Raw genomic sequence first — 18,207 nt, 5'->3', positions numbered from 1 at the left:
GGCAAAGTGGCATTACCATCTTCTCCTTCACAGTACTCTCCTACTTTGTTCAGAGGTATAGGTCTTACATTTGATCTAGGCTTCTCGATCTCATCTAGCTCTTTTTCTAGGAACCTTAACGGGCTTTTGATCCCAATTTTTTCCAAGCATTTTTCTATATCCGTCCACATACTTGGCCTGATTTTCAAAAGTTCTGCCAACGTAATTGTGCCCTTCACTGGCGTGGATAGTAAGTCAGTCAAAATTTTTGTGTCCAATTCGTTTGTCCCTCCTAGCCTCTGTGATGGAACTCTCACAATCTTAGACTTTGCCTCAAAATCTCCCATGTACTGTGGCAAAATTCTTAACAATGCAGGTCTACTGTCTTCGGAGGCTATTGATCCTACGTCACCATGATATGACCTTGCATCAACACTCATTTGTGGTCTATCTAATGTGATTTCAGGAAATGGTGCTGGTCGAGCTTCCTCTTCTCCTTTTTGGGCATCTCGGACAGCCTTCCATAACTCCTCTGGCCACTGATCCTCAACTATAGGAACATAGGGTGGGAAATCCCTCATTGATTCATCTGTTGTATTTTGGACTACCCTCGAGCCTTGCGACCTTGGCAGTGGTTCTTCCCTATGATCCATCTCTTCTCTAGGAAATTCATCTACTTTAATGCTCTCATCTTTGTGCACTGGGGTGACTATCCTATCCTTCAATTCTGGTGGAGGTGGTTCTAGCAATGCTTGAGTAGTTTCAATGAGTTGCTTACACATTTCTAGCGTCTGCTTCTCTAGTTCAGGATAAGGATAAGTCTTCCATCTTTGTTCTAAGTTCTGTCTATTTGCCAATCTAGCCTCATAAGCCTGTAAAATCGCATCTAAAGGCTCATTCACTTTGTCCACTAGGACAGATCCTCCTGAACTAGCACTCTTGGGTGCTTAAGCTGGTTTAAGGGTTTCAACTTCCCTTTGCTGTGTTTGTTGCTCTTGAGTTGTTTCCAACTCAGCTGTAACAGCCTTTTCTTCTCCTTTCTCCCTTTCTAGTCCCGCTTTCATTCTAGTCCTTCTTGCTCGTCTAGAGTTTCTACGGCTTTTGGAACTCTTACTAGTCTCTCCATCTGTAGGATTCTGCTCTTGCACTTTTGCTTGTGCTCTTGTGACAACGTTTACTGGAGCACCTGTTCTTGTTGTTTAAGAACCTGTTATTTTGCAATTGTTTCTTGCTCTATTGTTGCCGTCGTCTCTCCTTTTGTTGCAGCTCGTTCTTTCTCTGATTCGCTGGTAGAAGTAAAGGTAACATGTGGTTGCATTTTAACTTTCTTTCTTGGATGCTTAGGACAATCCAAAATCATATGTGTGATTGCACACTCATTACAATATACATTTATCATGATATCATGGTGTGGAAAATCCTTAATCAAGTGATCACTACTACCACATCTGTCACATGGACGTATTGGTTGTTGTGGCAATACTTGATGTTGACCTAGAAGTGGCCTCTGATCTACCACATTTCTTTCTATTTGAATCTCATGACTCACATATGCATTTCTAGCAGCTATGGATCTTTCACTTAAGAACACTTGTTCCGCTACAGGATGATATCTAAGCATAACATGCTCAAACCCTGGTGGAGTCTTAGGTCTATAGTCTGGACAATGTTGCATCAAATGGTCCCCTCCACATGTCATGCACCTGCGTCGTTGAGGAACTCTATAGACTGGTACTCTGTCAGAGTGGTTGATGCGTTGCATCACATTCTCTATGATTTGCTCCTCAACATTTACTTGGTTTTGTCCTAGATTCCCTCTTTGATCCTCAAGATCAGCGGTTTTCTTTTTCTCACTCGCATCATTCATCTTCTTCTGACCATCATCATAGAATTTGAAATTGTCAACTAGGTCAACTGCTGCTTTGGTCACCTCTTCTAAGGTTTGGTATCTTTTCATGTATAAGTCCTTTTGGAGATTCTCGTTCCTAAGCCCTCTGATAAAGCATAGGATCTGACATTCTGGCATGGGTAACTCTTGGGTAGGACATCTAGCAACATATTGCTTGAAACGCAGTATTACATGTCGCAACGTTTCTGTTTCTCTTTGTTTAAATTCCTGAATCTTAGGAAGGGTGTTATGTTTTATGCCCCTCTTGGTGAATTCTTGAACAAATTCATCCAACATTTTCTCAATGGTTGTGAACTCTCTTCGGTTCAATAGTTCAAACCATGCTTGTGCATTGTCCTCCAATGTAAGTCCAAAACCCTCATACTGCGTGTGGAATTCCTCTACTTGTTCTGCTCGTAGGACTTGCTTGAAAGCTGAGACATGGGCGTATGGGTCTCCTATGCCATTGTACTTTCTATTTACCCATTTTCTTAGCTGAGATGGTCTTATACTTTGGGGTGCAAAGTATGGAACCATACTCCTCTCTGGTATCGTTTCATCTCTCATTATCGCTCAGGGAGGAAATCCAGGTGGTGGTCCCCTCTTTGGAATTCTCTTAGAGGTTCCTATGTTTGGTGGATGTATCTGAGGTCCTTCATTGACCAAATATCCACTCATCTCTAATTTGGTTCGCGGATTTGTGCTTTCTACAGCTCTATATTCTCGTCCATACTTGTCAACAAATAAAGATGTCCACTGTCGGTCGACCTCGTATGTACAGACATATAAGAGCTTGTACTCTGTCAGCTCATCTAGGTAAGGCTCTAAGCAACTGTAAAGGTTGAATTGATCTCCATTAATATATCTATATAGTCCTTCACTTTCATGGTTATACGTCCAAAATCTCTCCACAAAATTGGTCTTTATGTACTGTAGGTTTGGAAGATCTATTCTGGGCGGGTGCTCATCTATCCCTGCAATCCATGTGCTTCTATAAGCTGAGTCTGAGTCTGATGTAGACATGAATTCTAGGCTTAATAGCTCTAGCTTGCTGTAGTAATACCTCTCTTAATGTGTTCAAGTGTTTTGGTCAGGGAAAATCCAAAACTATGTCCAAAACCGTGAGCGTTTTCTTACAATTCTCTCAAATTGTCGGTTTTAGACACCCCTGACTTCCGGATGCATTTTGAGTCCTTAAACGGCGTTTTTTTCAAAACTGACCAAAATGCATGCCGGTGGCAACCATTTTGGTCATTTTACTCTAAAATCTGTAGTGTTGCTCTCAAGCTACGTTTTTATAAAAAAAGTTTTGGAATCGGAGTCTGTATGTGAAAGTTATGACCAAAACAGTGAGATGTAATTTGGAAAGTTGCTCTATCTAATGTTTTTGCAAGTGGTCAGTTTGAGCCCAAAATTGGTGTGTGCACTCCTTAGGCAATGATAGACCTAGTGGTATACTTGGTTTCCAAAAATTTCTCAAAATTTTTTCCTCACTTGTCTATCGCGATAGACTCACCAAGTACCCCTTGCAGATGTCCAAATGTACTCAAACTTTGTGTACAGGGTATAATGGGCCTTCTGAACCCAAATATGAAGTCAGATTTGAATTTTGATTTTTCTACAATGAATTTTTGAGTCTATTGCGATAGACTCACCAGAGTGTTACTGGGATACAGTTTTTCAACTATTTTCACAGATTTGAGTTCCCCCTTCTCTTGAGATACTACTCACCAAGTTTCAACCAATTTGGAATACTTTTCCTTTGTAACTTGCATCAAACAACAGTCTCTTTTCTGATCTTATGAAGTAATCCACTTAGGTGCACTTCCAATGCTCCAAATTTACTCAAATTTTAACCATAGGCTCACAACAATATGTAGAACAAGGCCCTAAGGTCAGTTTTCAAAATTTTCAATTTTTTGTGAAAAAACCCTAGTCTATCATGATAGACTCAGTAAATTCTTCAGTTTCGAAAATTTTCCAGATTTCTCTTCACCATTGTGTTCCCTATGCTCTGTACACCTTGCTCACCAATTTTTACTTGTTTTGGACTTTTACTTAGGTCTCTAACTCCAACTCTAGAATTCTGAGTCTATCTGATCACTAGAAAATAGACATAAGATGACTTCCCAATGTCCAAAATCCACCAAATTTTGTGTGTAACCTCCTGAGAGGCTAAACAAGCTATGCTCCAAAGGGTTTTGAAAATTTCAATTTCTTTGGCCCTGCTTTGAGTCTATCGCGATAGACTCAGCAAGTACCCCTTTTATAGGTCAAACTTGAATTTTGACTATACCACTGTGTTCCAGCACCTCTCCTTAGTCCTCCTGCCAATTTTCAAGTGGTTTGGACTTTTACTTTGTCAGTTAGACCAGATCTGGTGTTTTCTACAAGCTGAATCCTCTCAAATGGTCTTAGACCCACTTTCTGCTGTCCAAATGACTTCAAATTTTTTATGTGTCCTTGATAGCACCTTTCGAAGCTATGCCACAGAGGTTTTTGAAAATTTTAGTTTCTATCACTGGATTCTTAGTCTATCGCGATAGACTCACCAAGTATGCTAAAATGACACTTTTTTCAAATTTTCTCTTCACAGATGTGTTCCTTACCCACTGTAGATCATGTATACCAAGTTTCACAAGGTTTGGAAATTTGGTCAAGTCCCTTTACCCAATTTGTCTCTGAAGTCTGACTCAAAACACCAGACAAGTGCTTTGGTGGTCTTCTTGATGTCCAATTTCAAATTTGAAATGATGGTTAAGGTCTAGGTGAGGAGTGGATTCAAGCTATCTAGTCACAATTTCCAAAAACTGTCCCACTCAAAATGTCATGAGTCTATCGCGATAGACACAGCAGATTGTGCAGGAAAAGTCAACTCAAAATTGTGACTTCACTTTTAGATTCCCCTTACTCTCTTGTGTCTATCCCTCAAATTTCATGCAATTTGGACACTTGGTTTGTGTTTTGGGCCATTTTTAGTGTTTTTGTCAGAACCTGAATCTCTATCTGGGCTTTAGATTCACTTCTAGTGATCCAAACACCTTGAAATTTGTGTGTATGCTATGTAGGCCCTGCTTAAGCTATCCCTAGGAGGGATTTGCAGAATAAGGTCCACATCTAAATATCCCCAACCTATCGCGATAGGCTCATAAAGTTTCCTAGTTTTGGTCTTTTTACAAAGTTCTCTTCACAACTAGTTTCCTTATCCTCTGTATAGTGAATACACAAAGTTGTGCAATGTTTGGGCTATTGGTCAAGGTCTTTTTACCACTGTGTCTCTGAACTTAGACTCTAAACACCAGACTTGAGGTTTAGTGGTCAAGTAGGTGTCCAAGTACACTCAATTTTTGGGAGCAACCTTGTATTGATGTGTTTTACCTGTGGTATGAGGGATTTTGCCTGATTGTGAGTTTATCTCCAATTCATCATTCTATCGTGATAGACTAAGCAGAGATCCACTGGGAAGTGATTTTTTTCTCTGTTTTTGGACAATTTGGTTCCCAATGCCCTTAGAAGCCTATCCCCAAAGTTTCATTCAATTTGGACTTCTTTTCCGTTGGATTCAAGTTTTTTACCCAAATACTCCTTACACTCAGAAAAAGCAAATTCCCACTTAGATGCACAAGCACTAATGCAAACGCTTTGAAATTTCACATACAAGCTCTAGAGCATATGCCAAACAAGGTCTTGAGGTAAAACCTTTTTTGAAAATTGCAGATTTGGTTTCAGATTTTTATTTTTTGGGTTTTTTAGAGTTTTTTTTATTTTTTGGATTGGACCAAATCTATGTTTTCCCCCTACCTTAAGGTCTCCAATGCAAAAACAAGCACTCAAATCGGCTTTCAAATGACCATTTTAGAGCACTTTTACCATAATCAGCACAATTCCGCCTTTTGTGTTTTCAAGCACATTTTTATGTCAAAATTGCTCTAGATCAACATCAGATGTCCTACACTACCTAAAGTCCTACTTTGGATGGTTGAATGGTTTTTATTGCTTTCTGGCAAGCAAACAGCCTCCTGCTTACCTTTTGCGTTTTTCTTTGCGATTTTTTCTCTTTCAAGTTCCTCACAACCATAAGTCACAACCAAACATACTAACCATAAAACATAATCTAAACACACAACAAAATAATATAACCATACCTCAACCTCATGGTGGACCACCTCGGCGAGACGCAGGCTCCCTGGCTATCCCTCAGTCAAGAGATCCGCTCTCTGACTTCCCACTAAGAAGGCAAATGGTGACAACACTCTAGAAAACTCTAGAGAAACTCTATACTATCAAACACAAGTGATGCGGTCTACGCTAGTTTAGGCGCTTCGTCCCCGGCAACGGCGCCAATGTTAGCGGGTACGCCGCGACGGACGATGGAGCACAGCGAGAACACAGACCAACAAACTGTCAATCCGAGGACGCAGCTGACCCGACTAGGGCATGGAGGCAATCTCTGGGTTGTCAACCCTGAGTTAGACACGAACAACACTCTACAGCCACTGATCCTACCACAACACTACCATAAAGCAAAGAAACAGACAACGCATCCTATGAAACACTACAAGCTCGAAACAGTCTCAGATCATATCGGAATGACTCAAAATCGGAGGGCAAGACTCACAAGGACATATCCTATATGGTCAAACACCTAAACCCTGAAAACCATAACTGTAAGACCTCTAATCGCTGTCGCGATAGACTCAAAACAAAAATTTCCAAAGTGTCCGAAACTGATCTACAAAGACATCAACACGAAGAGATTCTCGCCCTGATTCTAACGACTACCTGATCATTCAGAACGGATGTCGTTTGAGGTACTTATGACCAAATATAGCTCGTAGCAGGCGGGCTCGCGATGTGGTCCTTGGCTTGCATTGCTTGCGTCGACGCAGAGAGCTCCTTGATGCTAACACGCTCCTACTCTCATATCTGCAATGTGATTAGTGTGCACGATAGTGTGTGTGTGTGTGAAGCTCACTACTGTGTGCTGCAGAACCCACGACTGTATATTATTTGAGATAACGTAATGTCTTTTTTACAAAGCCTTAGGTTTTAGCTTATATACAAAGCCTTCAAACCTAATGTCCGGCCAAATGACCTGAATTGTCCCTAGGCTTCTACAGAGCTTAATTACAAGAAACTGAGTTGGCTTTACTCATTATACAAGCATCTGCGGCCAAAATACAAGTGTCGATTTAAAATATGAGGTTCCCGTAAACATTACAAAAGTGGTCGTAATGGCTCAAAATAATAATAACGGGATATTCGATGACGTCCATGAACTCGTATCTTCATGTTACAGCGTCCATCTTCATCTTCATTACTTCATCACCATCTTCATGTGAAATCTTTACAGAATCTTTGAGGGATCTTAATGGAATCTTTGTGGAAACATTGTTGAAAGGGCGTCCTTTCAACAATGTTCATGCTTTATGACTTCATGCTATTGTAAAATAGGAAAGGGCGTCTTCTCTCTTTTCCACAAGTTCTTTTTTGCAAAGTGTATGTCCATGTTTATGCCTTTATCAATATGCATTAGTACAATAGGAAAAGGCAACAATCTTTTTTTCATCTTTCTAAAAAAAACCCTTAGTGTTGGGTTGGGCTAGGGAGACTTTCATAGTTTTCAGTGCACGATGGAGACTTACCTTTCATTTCACATCCTGACATGTCTTTAATTTTCTTGCATTCTATTGTTTTAGAATGTTAAAGTGAAACTTTCACATCTTGACATGTCTTTAATTTTCTTGCTAAAGTGAAGTTTCACCTTGCATAATTTAATAAATTACACACACACACACACACACACATGTCTTTTTTGCATTCTATTGTTTTAGACTCCTATAGTGAAGCTTCACCTTCCATAATTCTAATAAATTCTGTACACACACATACACATATATTAATTAGTTCTTTTTATTTCACCTTTCATTTCACAACTTCACAATTACATTTCTTGCATTTTTATTGCTTGATTCCAGTCAGTGTTAATGTTCAAGAAAGTCTCTTTTATTAAGCGATTGACTGCTAATCGAGTTTCTTCCTAACAAAGAAGAAAACCGGAAATACTAGCAAAAATTTTGAGATTTGCAAAATTTGTGGACGACTTTCTCATATATTTCATCGGTTTTTCTTCTGTTTATCATGGTTTGCAGCTAGCTAGTCTGAATTTTCAATCGGCTCAAGACTAAGCTGAGGCAATCCTTTCCCAAACACTGATACTAGTTTTATTCAACCTAACAACTGTATCACTTTCTTATTGTTTTTGAAAGCCGTCGTGACCCTTTTACTTCTTTTCATATCAATTAGACTAAACAATTCTTTCCCTTCACCATTTCTTTTTATTTACTTAGGGATATGTTCACTCGACACCTCCTACCAAAATAAAAGCACTATCCTCTTACATCTCTCTCTCTCTCTCTCTCTCTCTCTCTTCCTTAAGTGGCTTATTTGTAGTTAAAAGTAAACTAAGTTCTAATAAACTCTGAAAACTAAAATATTTAAAAACTTATTTTATAAGTAATTCATTGCAAACATGTGTAGGAAACCATACTTCCCTCTCACACAAGTGCCTTGCAAGAGCTTAATGAGCCAAGCGACGATTCCAATGTGCAATGTTTGGGTGGTAATGAGCATTCAAGTGTGAGGGATGATTTTTCTCAACAAAAGATTTGTAGCATACAGTCAGAAACTTTTTTAAGTAATATGAGTATGGAAATTTCTTTACTTCTTTCCCCATCTCTCTCTCTCTCTCTCTCTCTCTCTCTCTCTCTCTCTCCATTTACATAAATGTTATGAGCTATTTGTTAAATTGTAGTTATGATTCGTAGGAAAAATCAATCAATACCAAGAAGAAGACAAAAAAAAATCGCAAGCCTATCTTCAGTGATGGTAACCATTGGCACCTTGAGTTGATCTAATTTTATGTTTGTTTAGATATGCTTGTAGGAGATGTATGCCTTGCACTTAACAATAAATTTTTATCTTAGATCACCTTGGAGCTTATTAAAAATAGAAATAAGGTACCACCTCCAAGTGAAAGTCCGGAAAGTGCGCTTGTGCGATAAACTTATATTTCAAGATTATACATGAAATGTCAATATTCTCTATCTTGTGTAGGCACTATGTGACCTCTCCAATCAAATTCTACCTTCCATGTGCAATGAAAATCATCCAGTAGTTGAGTGTGAAATTAAACTCATGTTTGAATATGTGAAGATGTTTTCACTTAAGCTAATGCTACCCTTTGATTAGTGGTTTCCTCTTGTGTAGATGCCTAAGGCAACTAGGTCATGTAGAATTATTGAAAAGCCACCAAGGTTCAATGAAAGCTATGAAGAAGAAGTGGGAATTAAAAAATGTGAATTTCAAAGTACAATCAACCAATTATTGAAAACTAGTGTCTTGCTCAAATCATTAACTATTGTGTTATGGGATGTTTAACACTAGGTTGGTAATGGGACACTTTTATGTCCTGTGAAGTGACCATTTTCCTTGAGTTATGTCAAGAGTTTCAAAATGGATTTTGAGGTGCTATCTATCTAGAAAGTTGTCTCGTGAGCTGAAAAAAACTCGACATTTTTTTGGAATATCAATTCCATCTTTAACATTGTCCTTGCACAACATTTCACAACCTAAACTGTGTGAAAAAACGGGTCTTGTTTTTGGCTTTTTTCAACTTTTTGTAACTATACCACTCTAGAATTCATGTTTGTGAGGTCTATATTGCTAGAGAACTATCTTTAGTAGTCCTCAACATGTCCTGATGCTTCTAGGGAGAAATAAATATTATACTTGTAAGTTATGACCAAATTACAAAAATTGTCAAATCCTGTCTTTTAGCCAATTTTAGCTCTTCTATGATTTTTTTGGTGGATTTCATGATATCCAAATGCATTTTTGATTTTCTATGTCGCATATTGTAACATAAAGCTAATATTCCTTGAGTTTTGGGGCACCTAATACCCTATTTTTCATAGTACACAATGATGGTTGATTTTTTTCAATTATAGAAGAAAACGAAACATTCTAGTATATCAAGTATAGCTTTTTCAATATTGTTAGTTTCGTGTGACAACTACATGCATTTTGTAGGTAGTAACCATATCTAGTCCTAAGGATCAAATTTGGCTAGATATTGAATAGTTTCTATGGGATTCTACAACTCATAATGTTGAACCCATTTTTTTCATGTTTGCTATATTTAACACTTCATCTTTGTCCCTAAGATTCCCCTTGGTAAGAAATGTATTATTCTTTTGACATGCTCCATGGCTCCTTATGAACATAAAGGACAATAGGGAACTAAGAAAACATGCATATATTATTTGTATTGAGCGTGGCTATAGAAACTTTGATGATAGGTTTGCAGAATGGTAAAAATTCAACTTTTTTGTACCTATTTATTTTGGCAAAACAAAAAATAGTGAGTGAGAAGCAATCATATGTTCTGATCACCAACCCAATGAAGTTAACTAGGGAATTTATCTCAAGTCCTACAAAAATCCCTAATCTTATTTTTATGCAACAAAACGTAAGAAATGACTGTTTTGATGCAAATGCACTGGTCCATCAACTTTGGAGGCTTGGTGTGACCAAAAGATGAGAAATTTTACAAGTTTCTTATTTTTTCCATGTGTAGTAGGCCTTGAACTATAACCTCATGAAAGCATTTTACAAAATGAGTGGATCTACTATGGTTTTGGAGGTTTTTTTCAAAACCCTGAAAGGACACTTTTATGTCCTGTTAGGTTACCAACCTAGTGTTAAGGTTGTGGTGGAGCTCTTGAGCATTGATCGCATGGAGGAAATTGCAATGGTTGTACTTGGACTAAATGATGTAGATGAGATTTATGGATCACTTTGGCCAACCATAAGGGTTTTAACACTAGAATGGTAACAGAACACTTTTATGTCCTTGGACACTTTTGTGTCCTGTTAAGTGACCATTTTGCTCGAATTATTTGAAGAGTATGAAAATGAATTTCTAGGTGCTATATATCCACAAAGTTGCCTTATGAGCTGAAAAAAACTTAGCATTTTTTTTGGAGTATCGATCTCACCATTAACCTTACTCTTGCACAACATTTTTGAACGTAAACTGTGTGAAAAAATGGGTCCTGTTTTTGGCCTTTTTTCAATTGTTGGCAACTATACCACTCTAAACTTCATGTTTGTGAGGTTTAAATGGCTAGAGGTTAGGCCTTCATAGTTCTCAACATGTTTTGATGCTTGTAGGGAGAGCTAAGTGTTAAAATTGAAAGTTATGACCAATTTACAAGAATTGCTTAATCCTATTTTTTTGCCAAAATTAGCACTTTTATTATTTTTTTGGTGGCTTTCTTGATATCCAAATTCAATTTTTATTGTGTAAGTGTAATGTATAACATAAAGCTAATCTTCCTTGAGTTTTGGGGGACCTAATATGCTATATAGCATAGTATATGATGATGGTTGAGTTTTTTGATTGCTGAAGAATACGATACATTTTAGAGTAGCAAGTATAACTTTCTCAATATTGCTAGTTTCTTAAGCCAATTGTGTGTATTTTGTAGGTATTAACCATATCTAATCATAGACTACAAACTTAGCTAGATATTGAGTAGTTTCTATGGGTTTCTAGAGGTCATAATGCTAAACCCAGTTTTTTCATGTTTGCTGTATTTAGCACTTTATCATTGCCCCCAAGGTTCCAATTGTAAGAGATCCATTATCCTTTTGACATGCTCCATGGCTCCTTTTGAATCCAAAGGCCCAAAGGGAACTAATAAAACATGTATATAGTATCTGTATTGAGCGTGACTATAGAAACTTTGATGATGGGTCCGCAGAATGGCAAAAATGCAACTTTTTTGTAACTATTTTTCTTTCCCAAAAACAAATTAGTGAGGTAAAAGCAACCATATGGTTTGGTCACCAACCCATTGAAGTTAACAGTGCATTTTATCTCATGTCCTACAAAAATCCCCACTCTTATTTATATGCAGTCAACTGTAAGAAATTGCAGTTTTGGGCAAAATGCACTGGTCCATCAACTTTGGAGACTTGTAGTGACCAAGGGATGAGAAAAATTACAAGTTTCTCATTTTTTCCATATGTAGTAGTTATTGAACTATAAGCTCATGAAAGGATTTTTCAAAATGAGTGGATCTACTATGGTTTTGGAATTTTTTCCCAAAACCCTGAAAGGACACTTTTATGTCCTGTTAGGTTACCATTCTAGTGTTCAAGATCACACACAAAGCACATTCAAACATTATACTAGCAAATTAAATCAAGAACACTTTTGAGATGTTATGTAGAGTGGACTGCTTCCACTAAAGCTTTTTGAAGGCTTTACTTAATTTCAATCACTTCAAGAATGAAGCGTTGGTAAGTCTCTTCTTTTATTGTCTCTTAAATATTTCAAAATAATTTTAAGGAAACAAAAATGGTTGTTTAAAGAGTTGTTTCAAAGTGATCATGTGATTTTTTTCTAGCATTTAGCATTTATGAGACCAACTTGTTTATAAATTAGAAGTATAATCTTTCATATGTGTGTCATGTAGGTTAGTAAAAGAAACACATCACTTGTATTTCACTAAATAAAGTTAAGAAAATGACATGTAGATGCATGAGGGGATGAGGTATGGATATGGTCTAGTGGTCACTAAATAAACTCTAGCCATGTTTGCTCTTTGTTGTACAATTTTGGGGTAATATTGTTGAGTTATAGCAATGGAAAACACTAAAAAAGTGAAGGACAAAGGCGGTATCAAAAATTAACGGTAACTCTTCTTATATGATTTGAAGTGTATGAGCACATTTAATTTCTCCATATGGGAACTTAGTTTTTCATGTGGAAATTTAAATATGTCAAGTGGAAACGTTTTCAAGTTGGGAGGGAAAGATTTTTCTACATTAGGAAAACTAGATTCCTACATGCCACAAAGAAACCTATGAGGAAAAATCTTGATTTCCTTATGGCAAAGATTCATAGAAGTGTTTTAGATAATGGAAAACATTCCAACATGGAAATGAAAACACCATTATTTTCTCATAACGGAAATCGGAATACCCCTATATATTTCCACTTGAAACTAGAAATGTCAATAGGAAAATGGGTTACTTTTCCAACACGGAATTGGTCATGAAGTTCTTGTGATACGTTTTGAGAAGGCAGTTGTAAATAAATAGTCAAATAAGGGGTATGATTAAATAGAGAACGTGGTTCTATATGGGTATTAAAGTGTTCTCTTAAGCTCATTGTTTATCCCCAGTGAAAATTTTCCCCGCTGAAAATGACCATTTTCATTTTGATCTTGCAGCTGCACATGTGTGATTAATCTGCTAATCTAAGATTAACCCCACTTTTTTTACTATTGTTGGAATATTCCAGTCAGGAGAAGATTTTCGTGTGCTTTTTGCTTTTTAGGGGTGCCTTAGAGCACATGCTTTTCAAGAGGCTATATATTTAACGTAAAGAAATGGGTTTTATCAACAAGAAGACATTTGTAGCAACAAGAGTTCAAGGACTAAAGGGAGATGGGGATATTGGCCATGTACCATTGTGAAGTGGTATTGCAATGGTACAAAATGATAAAGGCTCTCGCTTGCTTTTTCAATAGGTTTTCAAGGGTTAACAGAACGTGAGTAAGTATGGTTCAAAGATAAGGGTGTCATGATTTCACGGCCACGGGTGTGTGATTAATCTGCGTACATCTTTTAGCTGTTGTTGAAATGTTGCAGCCTGCAGGGAAAGATTGCCATGTGCTTTTTCTTTTCAAGGCGCCCGATCGCCGTGTGTGATTTTGAAGAGGCAATATATTAATCGTGAAGAAATGGGTTTTACATTTGTAACGCAAATCCTACAACCCGTCAAGCAAACTGCAAATGTTTCCATGTCTTTGGACATTATGATGTCATAGCATATTAAGCAACGGCATCAATCTATAAGCTATGCGCTAGCAGCCCCTAGTGCTTTGCATGAAATACCTTTTTGGTATAACGGTGCACACTCCATAAGCCTTGAATTCTCTCAAACACTAGCCCCAATCAACGAGCCCCTAACTTAGCTCATTTACCCTTCAATCTAGCACCTACCTAAATAGCATGTCTTGACTACAATGTATATAAGGATATGTTGATATGCTAAGTGTGTGCAAGTCTTTTCTGTTGCCAATACATTGAGTTTTTGAGTCTCTGTCTTTAAGTACACTGCAATGTTTTATTCAAGATTGATTAGTTTAGGTTGTTATTTAGTGTTAATTCCTCTTGCTTCACATGGTATCAGAGCGTCGTAGAGCTTAGGAACATGATTTATCCCCTTACATCTCTCAGTCAATGCTAGCACATAGAGCCCCTCTCCATTACCTTCCAAGCACTCGTAGGTTCGCTTGTTCACATCAAGGAATCCAGAGCCTTCCAAATGGTGAAGAAACTCACCACCGCCAACTCCATTTGAAAGTTTTTTTAGAAGAACTACAAGCATACCGACCTCCCTTACCAAGTTTCATTGATGAACAAACTGTTAAAACCACTATGCATGAAGGTCAGTCCTCATCCAAGTTCTTAGAAACTTGGCAGATACTTCTAGACAAAGTGCTTATATCAGGGCTAGCAATCCCTGAAGAGCTGTAGTCTATGCTCTTGTTGGCCTCCCTTCCCGCATTATGGTGGGACTTCATCACCATAAAATCCACAACAAAAAATCTATAGATACAAAATGTAGTATCAAAGATTCAACATGAAGAAACCCTTCGCAACCACACTAACGGCTCGCAAAAGTCCACAGCATTAGTCACTATGGCTAAACCTCACGAACCTCACCCCGCAAGAAGACGTACAACCACTCTAGCCCTCCTTGTTAGCATCACAACCATGGCAGGAAGCATCATCAAAGCCACAAGCAATGCACCAATTCCATAGGTTTGGTCATATTGCCAAGGATTGTTTGCAACCTCGTAGTCAAGGTAATTTTTGCCCTTCTGCTGCATATTCTCATTTTTATCCCTCATACCCTCAAGGGGGGGCTAGACCCCTTCTGCCCGCACCTTCTTCTCATGGCCAAAAGCTCATTATGTCGATATCTCTCCATATGATAATAATCCTTCTTACCCTATACAATTATATGCCGCTACTATCCATACTTCATCCCCTGTTCTTTGGCTACTTGACATTGGTGCCACCCACCATATGACCTACTAATTTCATTGGCTTTTAAATTTAACCTATCTAAATACTCCTCTAGAAGTCTGTCTCAGGGATAATATCCTCCAACTCGCTATAGCCTATGGTGATGCAACCATCAATCTACCCAATGTCTTATGAACTACTATCTCTGAAGTTTATTATATACCTGGCCTAAAGAAAAATATTATTTCTGCTCTAGCGAGCTCACCTCTTTAGGTATTACCATCATGCAACCATCTATTCTTCATATCCACCTCTTGGGACCCACTCACCCTCCACCATCAACTTGCACTATCATAGAGTCAACTGACCTATTGCGCCATCATCTGACCCACATCTCTCCCAGCTCGCAATCAGCATACCATCACCTCAATTTCCCCACCTCTTGGAGGCACTTCCCACCCTCGACCACCAACATTGTTAACCCCAGCCTCGCCCACAATGGTTCGCACTTACAAACCGCCCACAATAGTACAACTCCCCCCCTGCCGCCTCATTGCTGGCAGATCCTACCCTTGAGTCACCTCCAGCTCCAATAACCTCACCGGCGGTTTGATCTCCAGTGGATGGTTCTCATGCCACCCCCTCAAATCAGCCTATTTCGTTCGGTATCGATGAGGTAACACCCCTTATATCAACCTCGGCGACATCTCCCACAACCTGCACATCCTCAGACTCATCGCCATTTGCAACACATCTCGACCAGGCGGCTTCTACTAGCGGTGTTCACACGTGATCATTTGTGAAGATTACTCATTGCATGTGTCTAAGAGAAACTCACTGTCAACTTCAATATCTATATCTGGCATACAAGTGATGGCCTTGCAATTTTGGGTTTTTTTGTGGATGATATCCTGCTTATCGGCACCATCAAAACCATGCTACTACGCGCTATCGACTGTCTTCAACAAGAATTCCCTGTCAACGACAAGGGACCCATGATGTACTTTCTTGGCATTCAAATCCTTCGTGACCCCTATGGAAAATGGATAAAGTTCACTTAGGTAAAATACGTGGAAGATCTTCTCAATTAATATGGCATGAGCACTTGTTCTTTTGAGTTAAGCCCCCTTCCTTTGAAGCACAACTTAGCACATGAGTTCCATGCTTACACTCCCACTAATGAGCTCTATTGGCCCTTCCTTCATTATCCCAAGTTCTGTCGCCAGCGTCGGTACCTCATATCATGCACTCGTTTTGATCTCTGTTACACCGTCCACATTTTATCTAGAGTTAATGTCACAGCCATGCAAAGCACACAAACAAGCCGCAAAATGCACACTTTTCTATCTACTCACCACCAAACACTGTGCTCTCACTTATGCTTATGATCCCACTTCACCCATCTCCCTCAGTGGCTATGTCAATGCCAATTGGGTCGGGGGCGATCCCCATTGCTTCTTGACAGGTGGATATATCTTCTCTATTTCAGGTACACCCATATCTTGGCAAACAAAATGACAATCTTCAATTGCCTCTTCCTTGAGTGAAGCAGAATATGTTGTTGCCACCCTTGCTTTTAGGGAATAATTATGGATTTCTAAGCTCATTCACGAATTTCAGCTCCCATACCCTATCTCAAAAGAACCAATAATCCTCTACTATGACAACCAATTTGCAATTGCCCTAGCTGCTTCCCCAAGTTTCTCCAGGAAACTTAAGCACATTAAAATTAGCTATCCCTTCATCAAGGAATTGGTGGCCAATGGACTTTTGAGGATGCAATATGTGCCCACTGCACACAATTGGGCTGATTTCCTCACTAAGTCCGTATTTGCTAAAGCACAGACGGCATCATGTCGTCACTCCTCACTTGTGCCAACTGCTTGTCGACCTCATTGAACAAGATTGTGGAATCATGGCAAAATTTGAACAATCTAGTCGATGACGGTCCTTTGATGCAGATTCTGTGGTGGTGGAACTCACTTACTTTGGCACGCTAAAAGATATTTTGAGGATCTATTATAGAGGATTTTTTGTCAACTTGTTCAACGTGCAATGGTTCAAGATAAACATGGAGGGTCGCAATGTTACTGTGCGTAGAGGGAGTCTGGTTTCCTTGAGGTGGATTCAACTAAAAAATGGACCGACCTAAGAGACACTTCCGTACTACCCAAGCATTGTGAACAAGTAAGTCTGTAAATATTTAACATCCAATTTTAGAATTTATGTGCTTGGAAGCTCTCATGTAAGCTGTGTGGCTCTGGCAGGTGATATTTCATCCTACAAAGTCTGCATCAAACTGGTGGTACATCATAGAGGTAGCCCCTCGTAGTGCATGGATGTATGAGGGCTACCATGTGCCAATCACAGTGGCATCAATGGAGGAGATCAAAGAAGATGCTCAGTCAGAATTCGTTGAGGCGGTGCCAGACGAGCATCAAGATGCTACTCTCTATGCAGTGCATTCAGAGGATCTACAAAATGAAACGGAGGACATCTGCCTGAATGAAGAGCTCTATATATACATAGGGAGTTATGTTGGCTATGCGAGGATGAGAGAGAGACCTCTTAAAGCCATAAACATTGTATTTGAACAATTTTGATCCGTTTTATAATATATATTGTATTCACGTGCCTTTTTGTCCATTGAATAGCACGTTTACCATCTTTCTCCATACCCCCATCGAGACGCCGCTAGAGACCCTCTAAGACACCCAGATTCACGTGTCACAAGCGAGAGGGCTTGTCGTAGTTGGTCAACATTAGCGACGACATCATCTTGTATGACGAAGGCAAGAAGGTGATCTCGCGTATGCGCGGTCTTTGCTCTCAGGTGTTTCGACACTACATACTAAACACCTAGAGTGAAGTGCCAAATGTATTAAAAGAAAGAGTATTAGCATGTTGCATGACGAGTTTCCCATGTCAAATCAAGATGAGTGCTTCAATGAAGGACTGATGAAGGTTTGAATGCACAAATACTGCAAGCACAAGCGTTCTCAAGTACAAAAAGCAATAAATTATGGGTGGAATAGACCAGATTGGCTGGCCAAAGAAGATTGGAAGAATGCAAAGCCAGCAGCACACGAGAATCCTGACAAGTACTGGAAGCAACAAAAGGAGGCAGCCAAAGTGCCAGTAGAGGCAGGGAGCTCGCACCACTTGGGGAGCAGCGGGTGGGCATCATTTGAGGCCAATTTTGTAAATTTTTTTGTATTTCTCTTTAGGTT

Source organism: Adiantum capillus-veneris, chromosome 1 (assembly GCF_014529385.1).
Source record: "Adiantum capillus-veneris isolate H3 chromosome 1, ASM1452938v2, whole genome shotgun sequence".
Lineage (NCBI taxonomy): Eukaryota > Viridiplantae > Streptophyta > Polypodiopsida > Polypodiales > Pteridaceae > Adiantum > Adiantum capillus-veneris.
The sequence above is the reverse complement of the archived record's forward strand: the minus strand, read 5'-3'. Positions refer to the sequence as shown.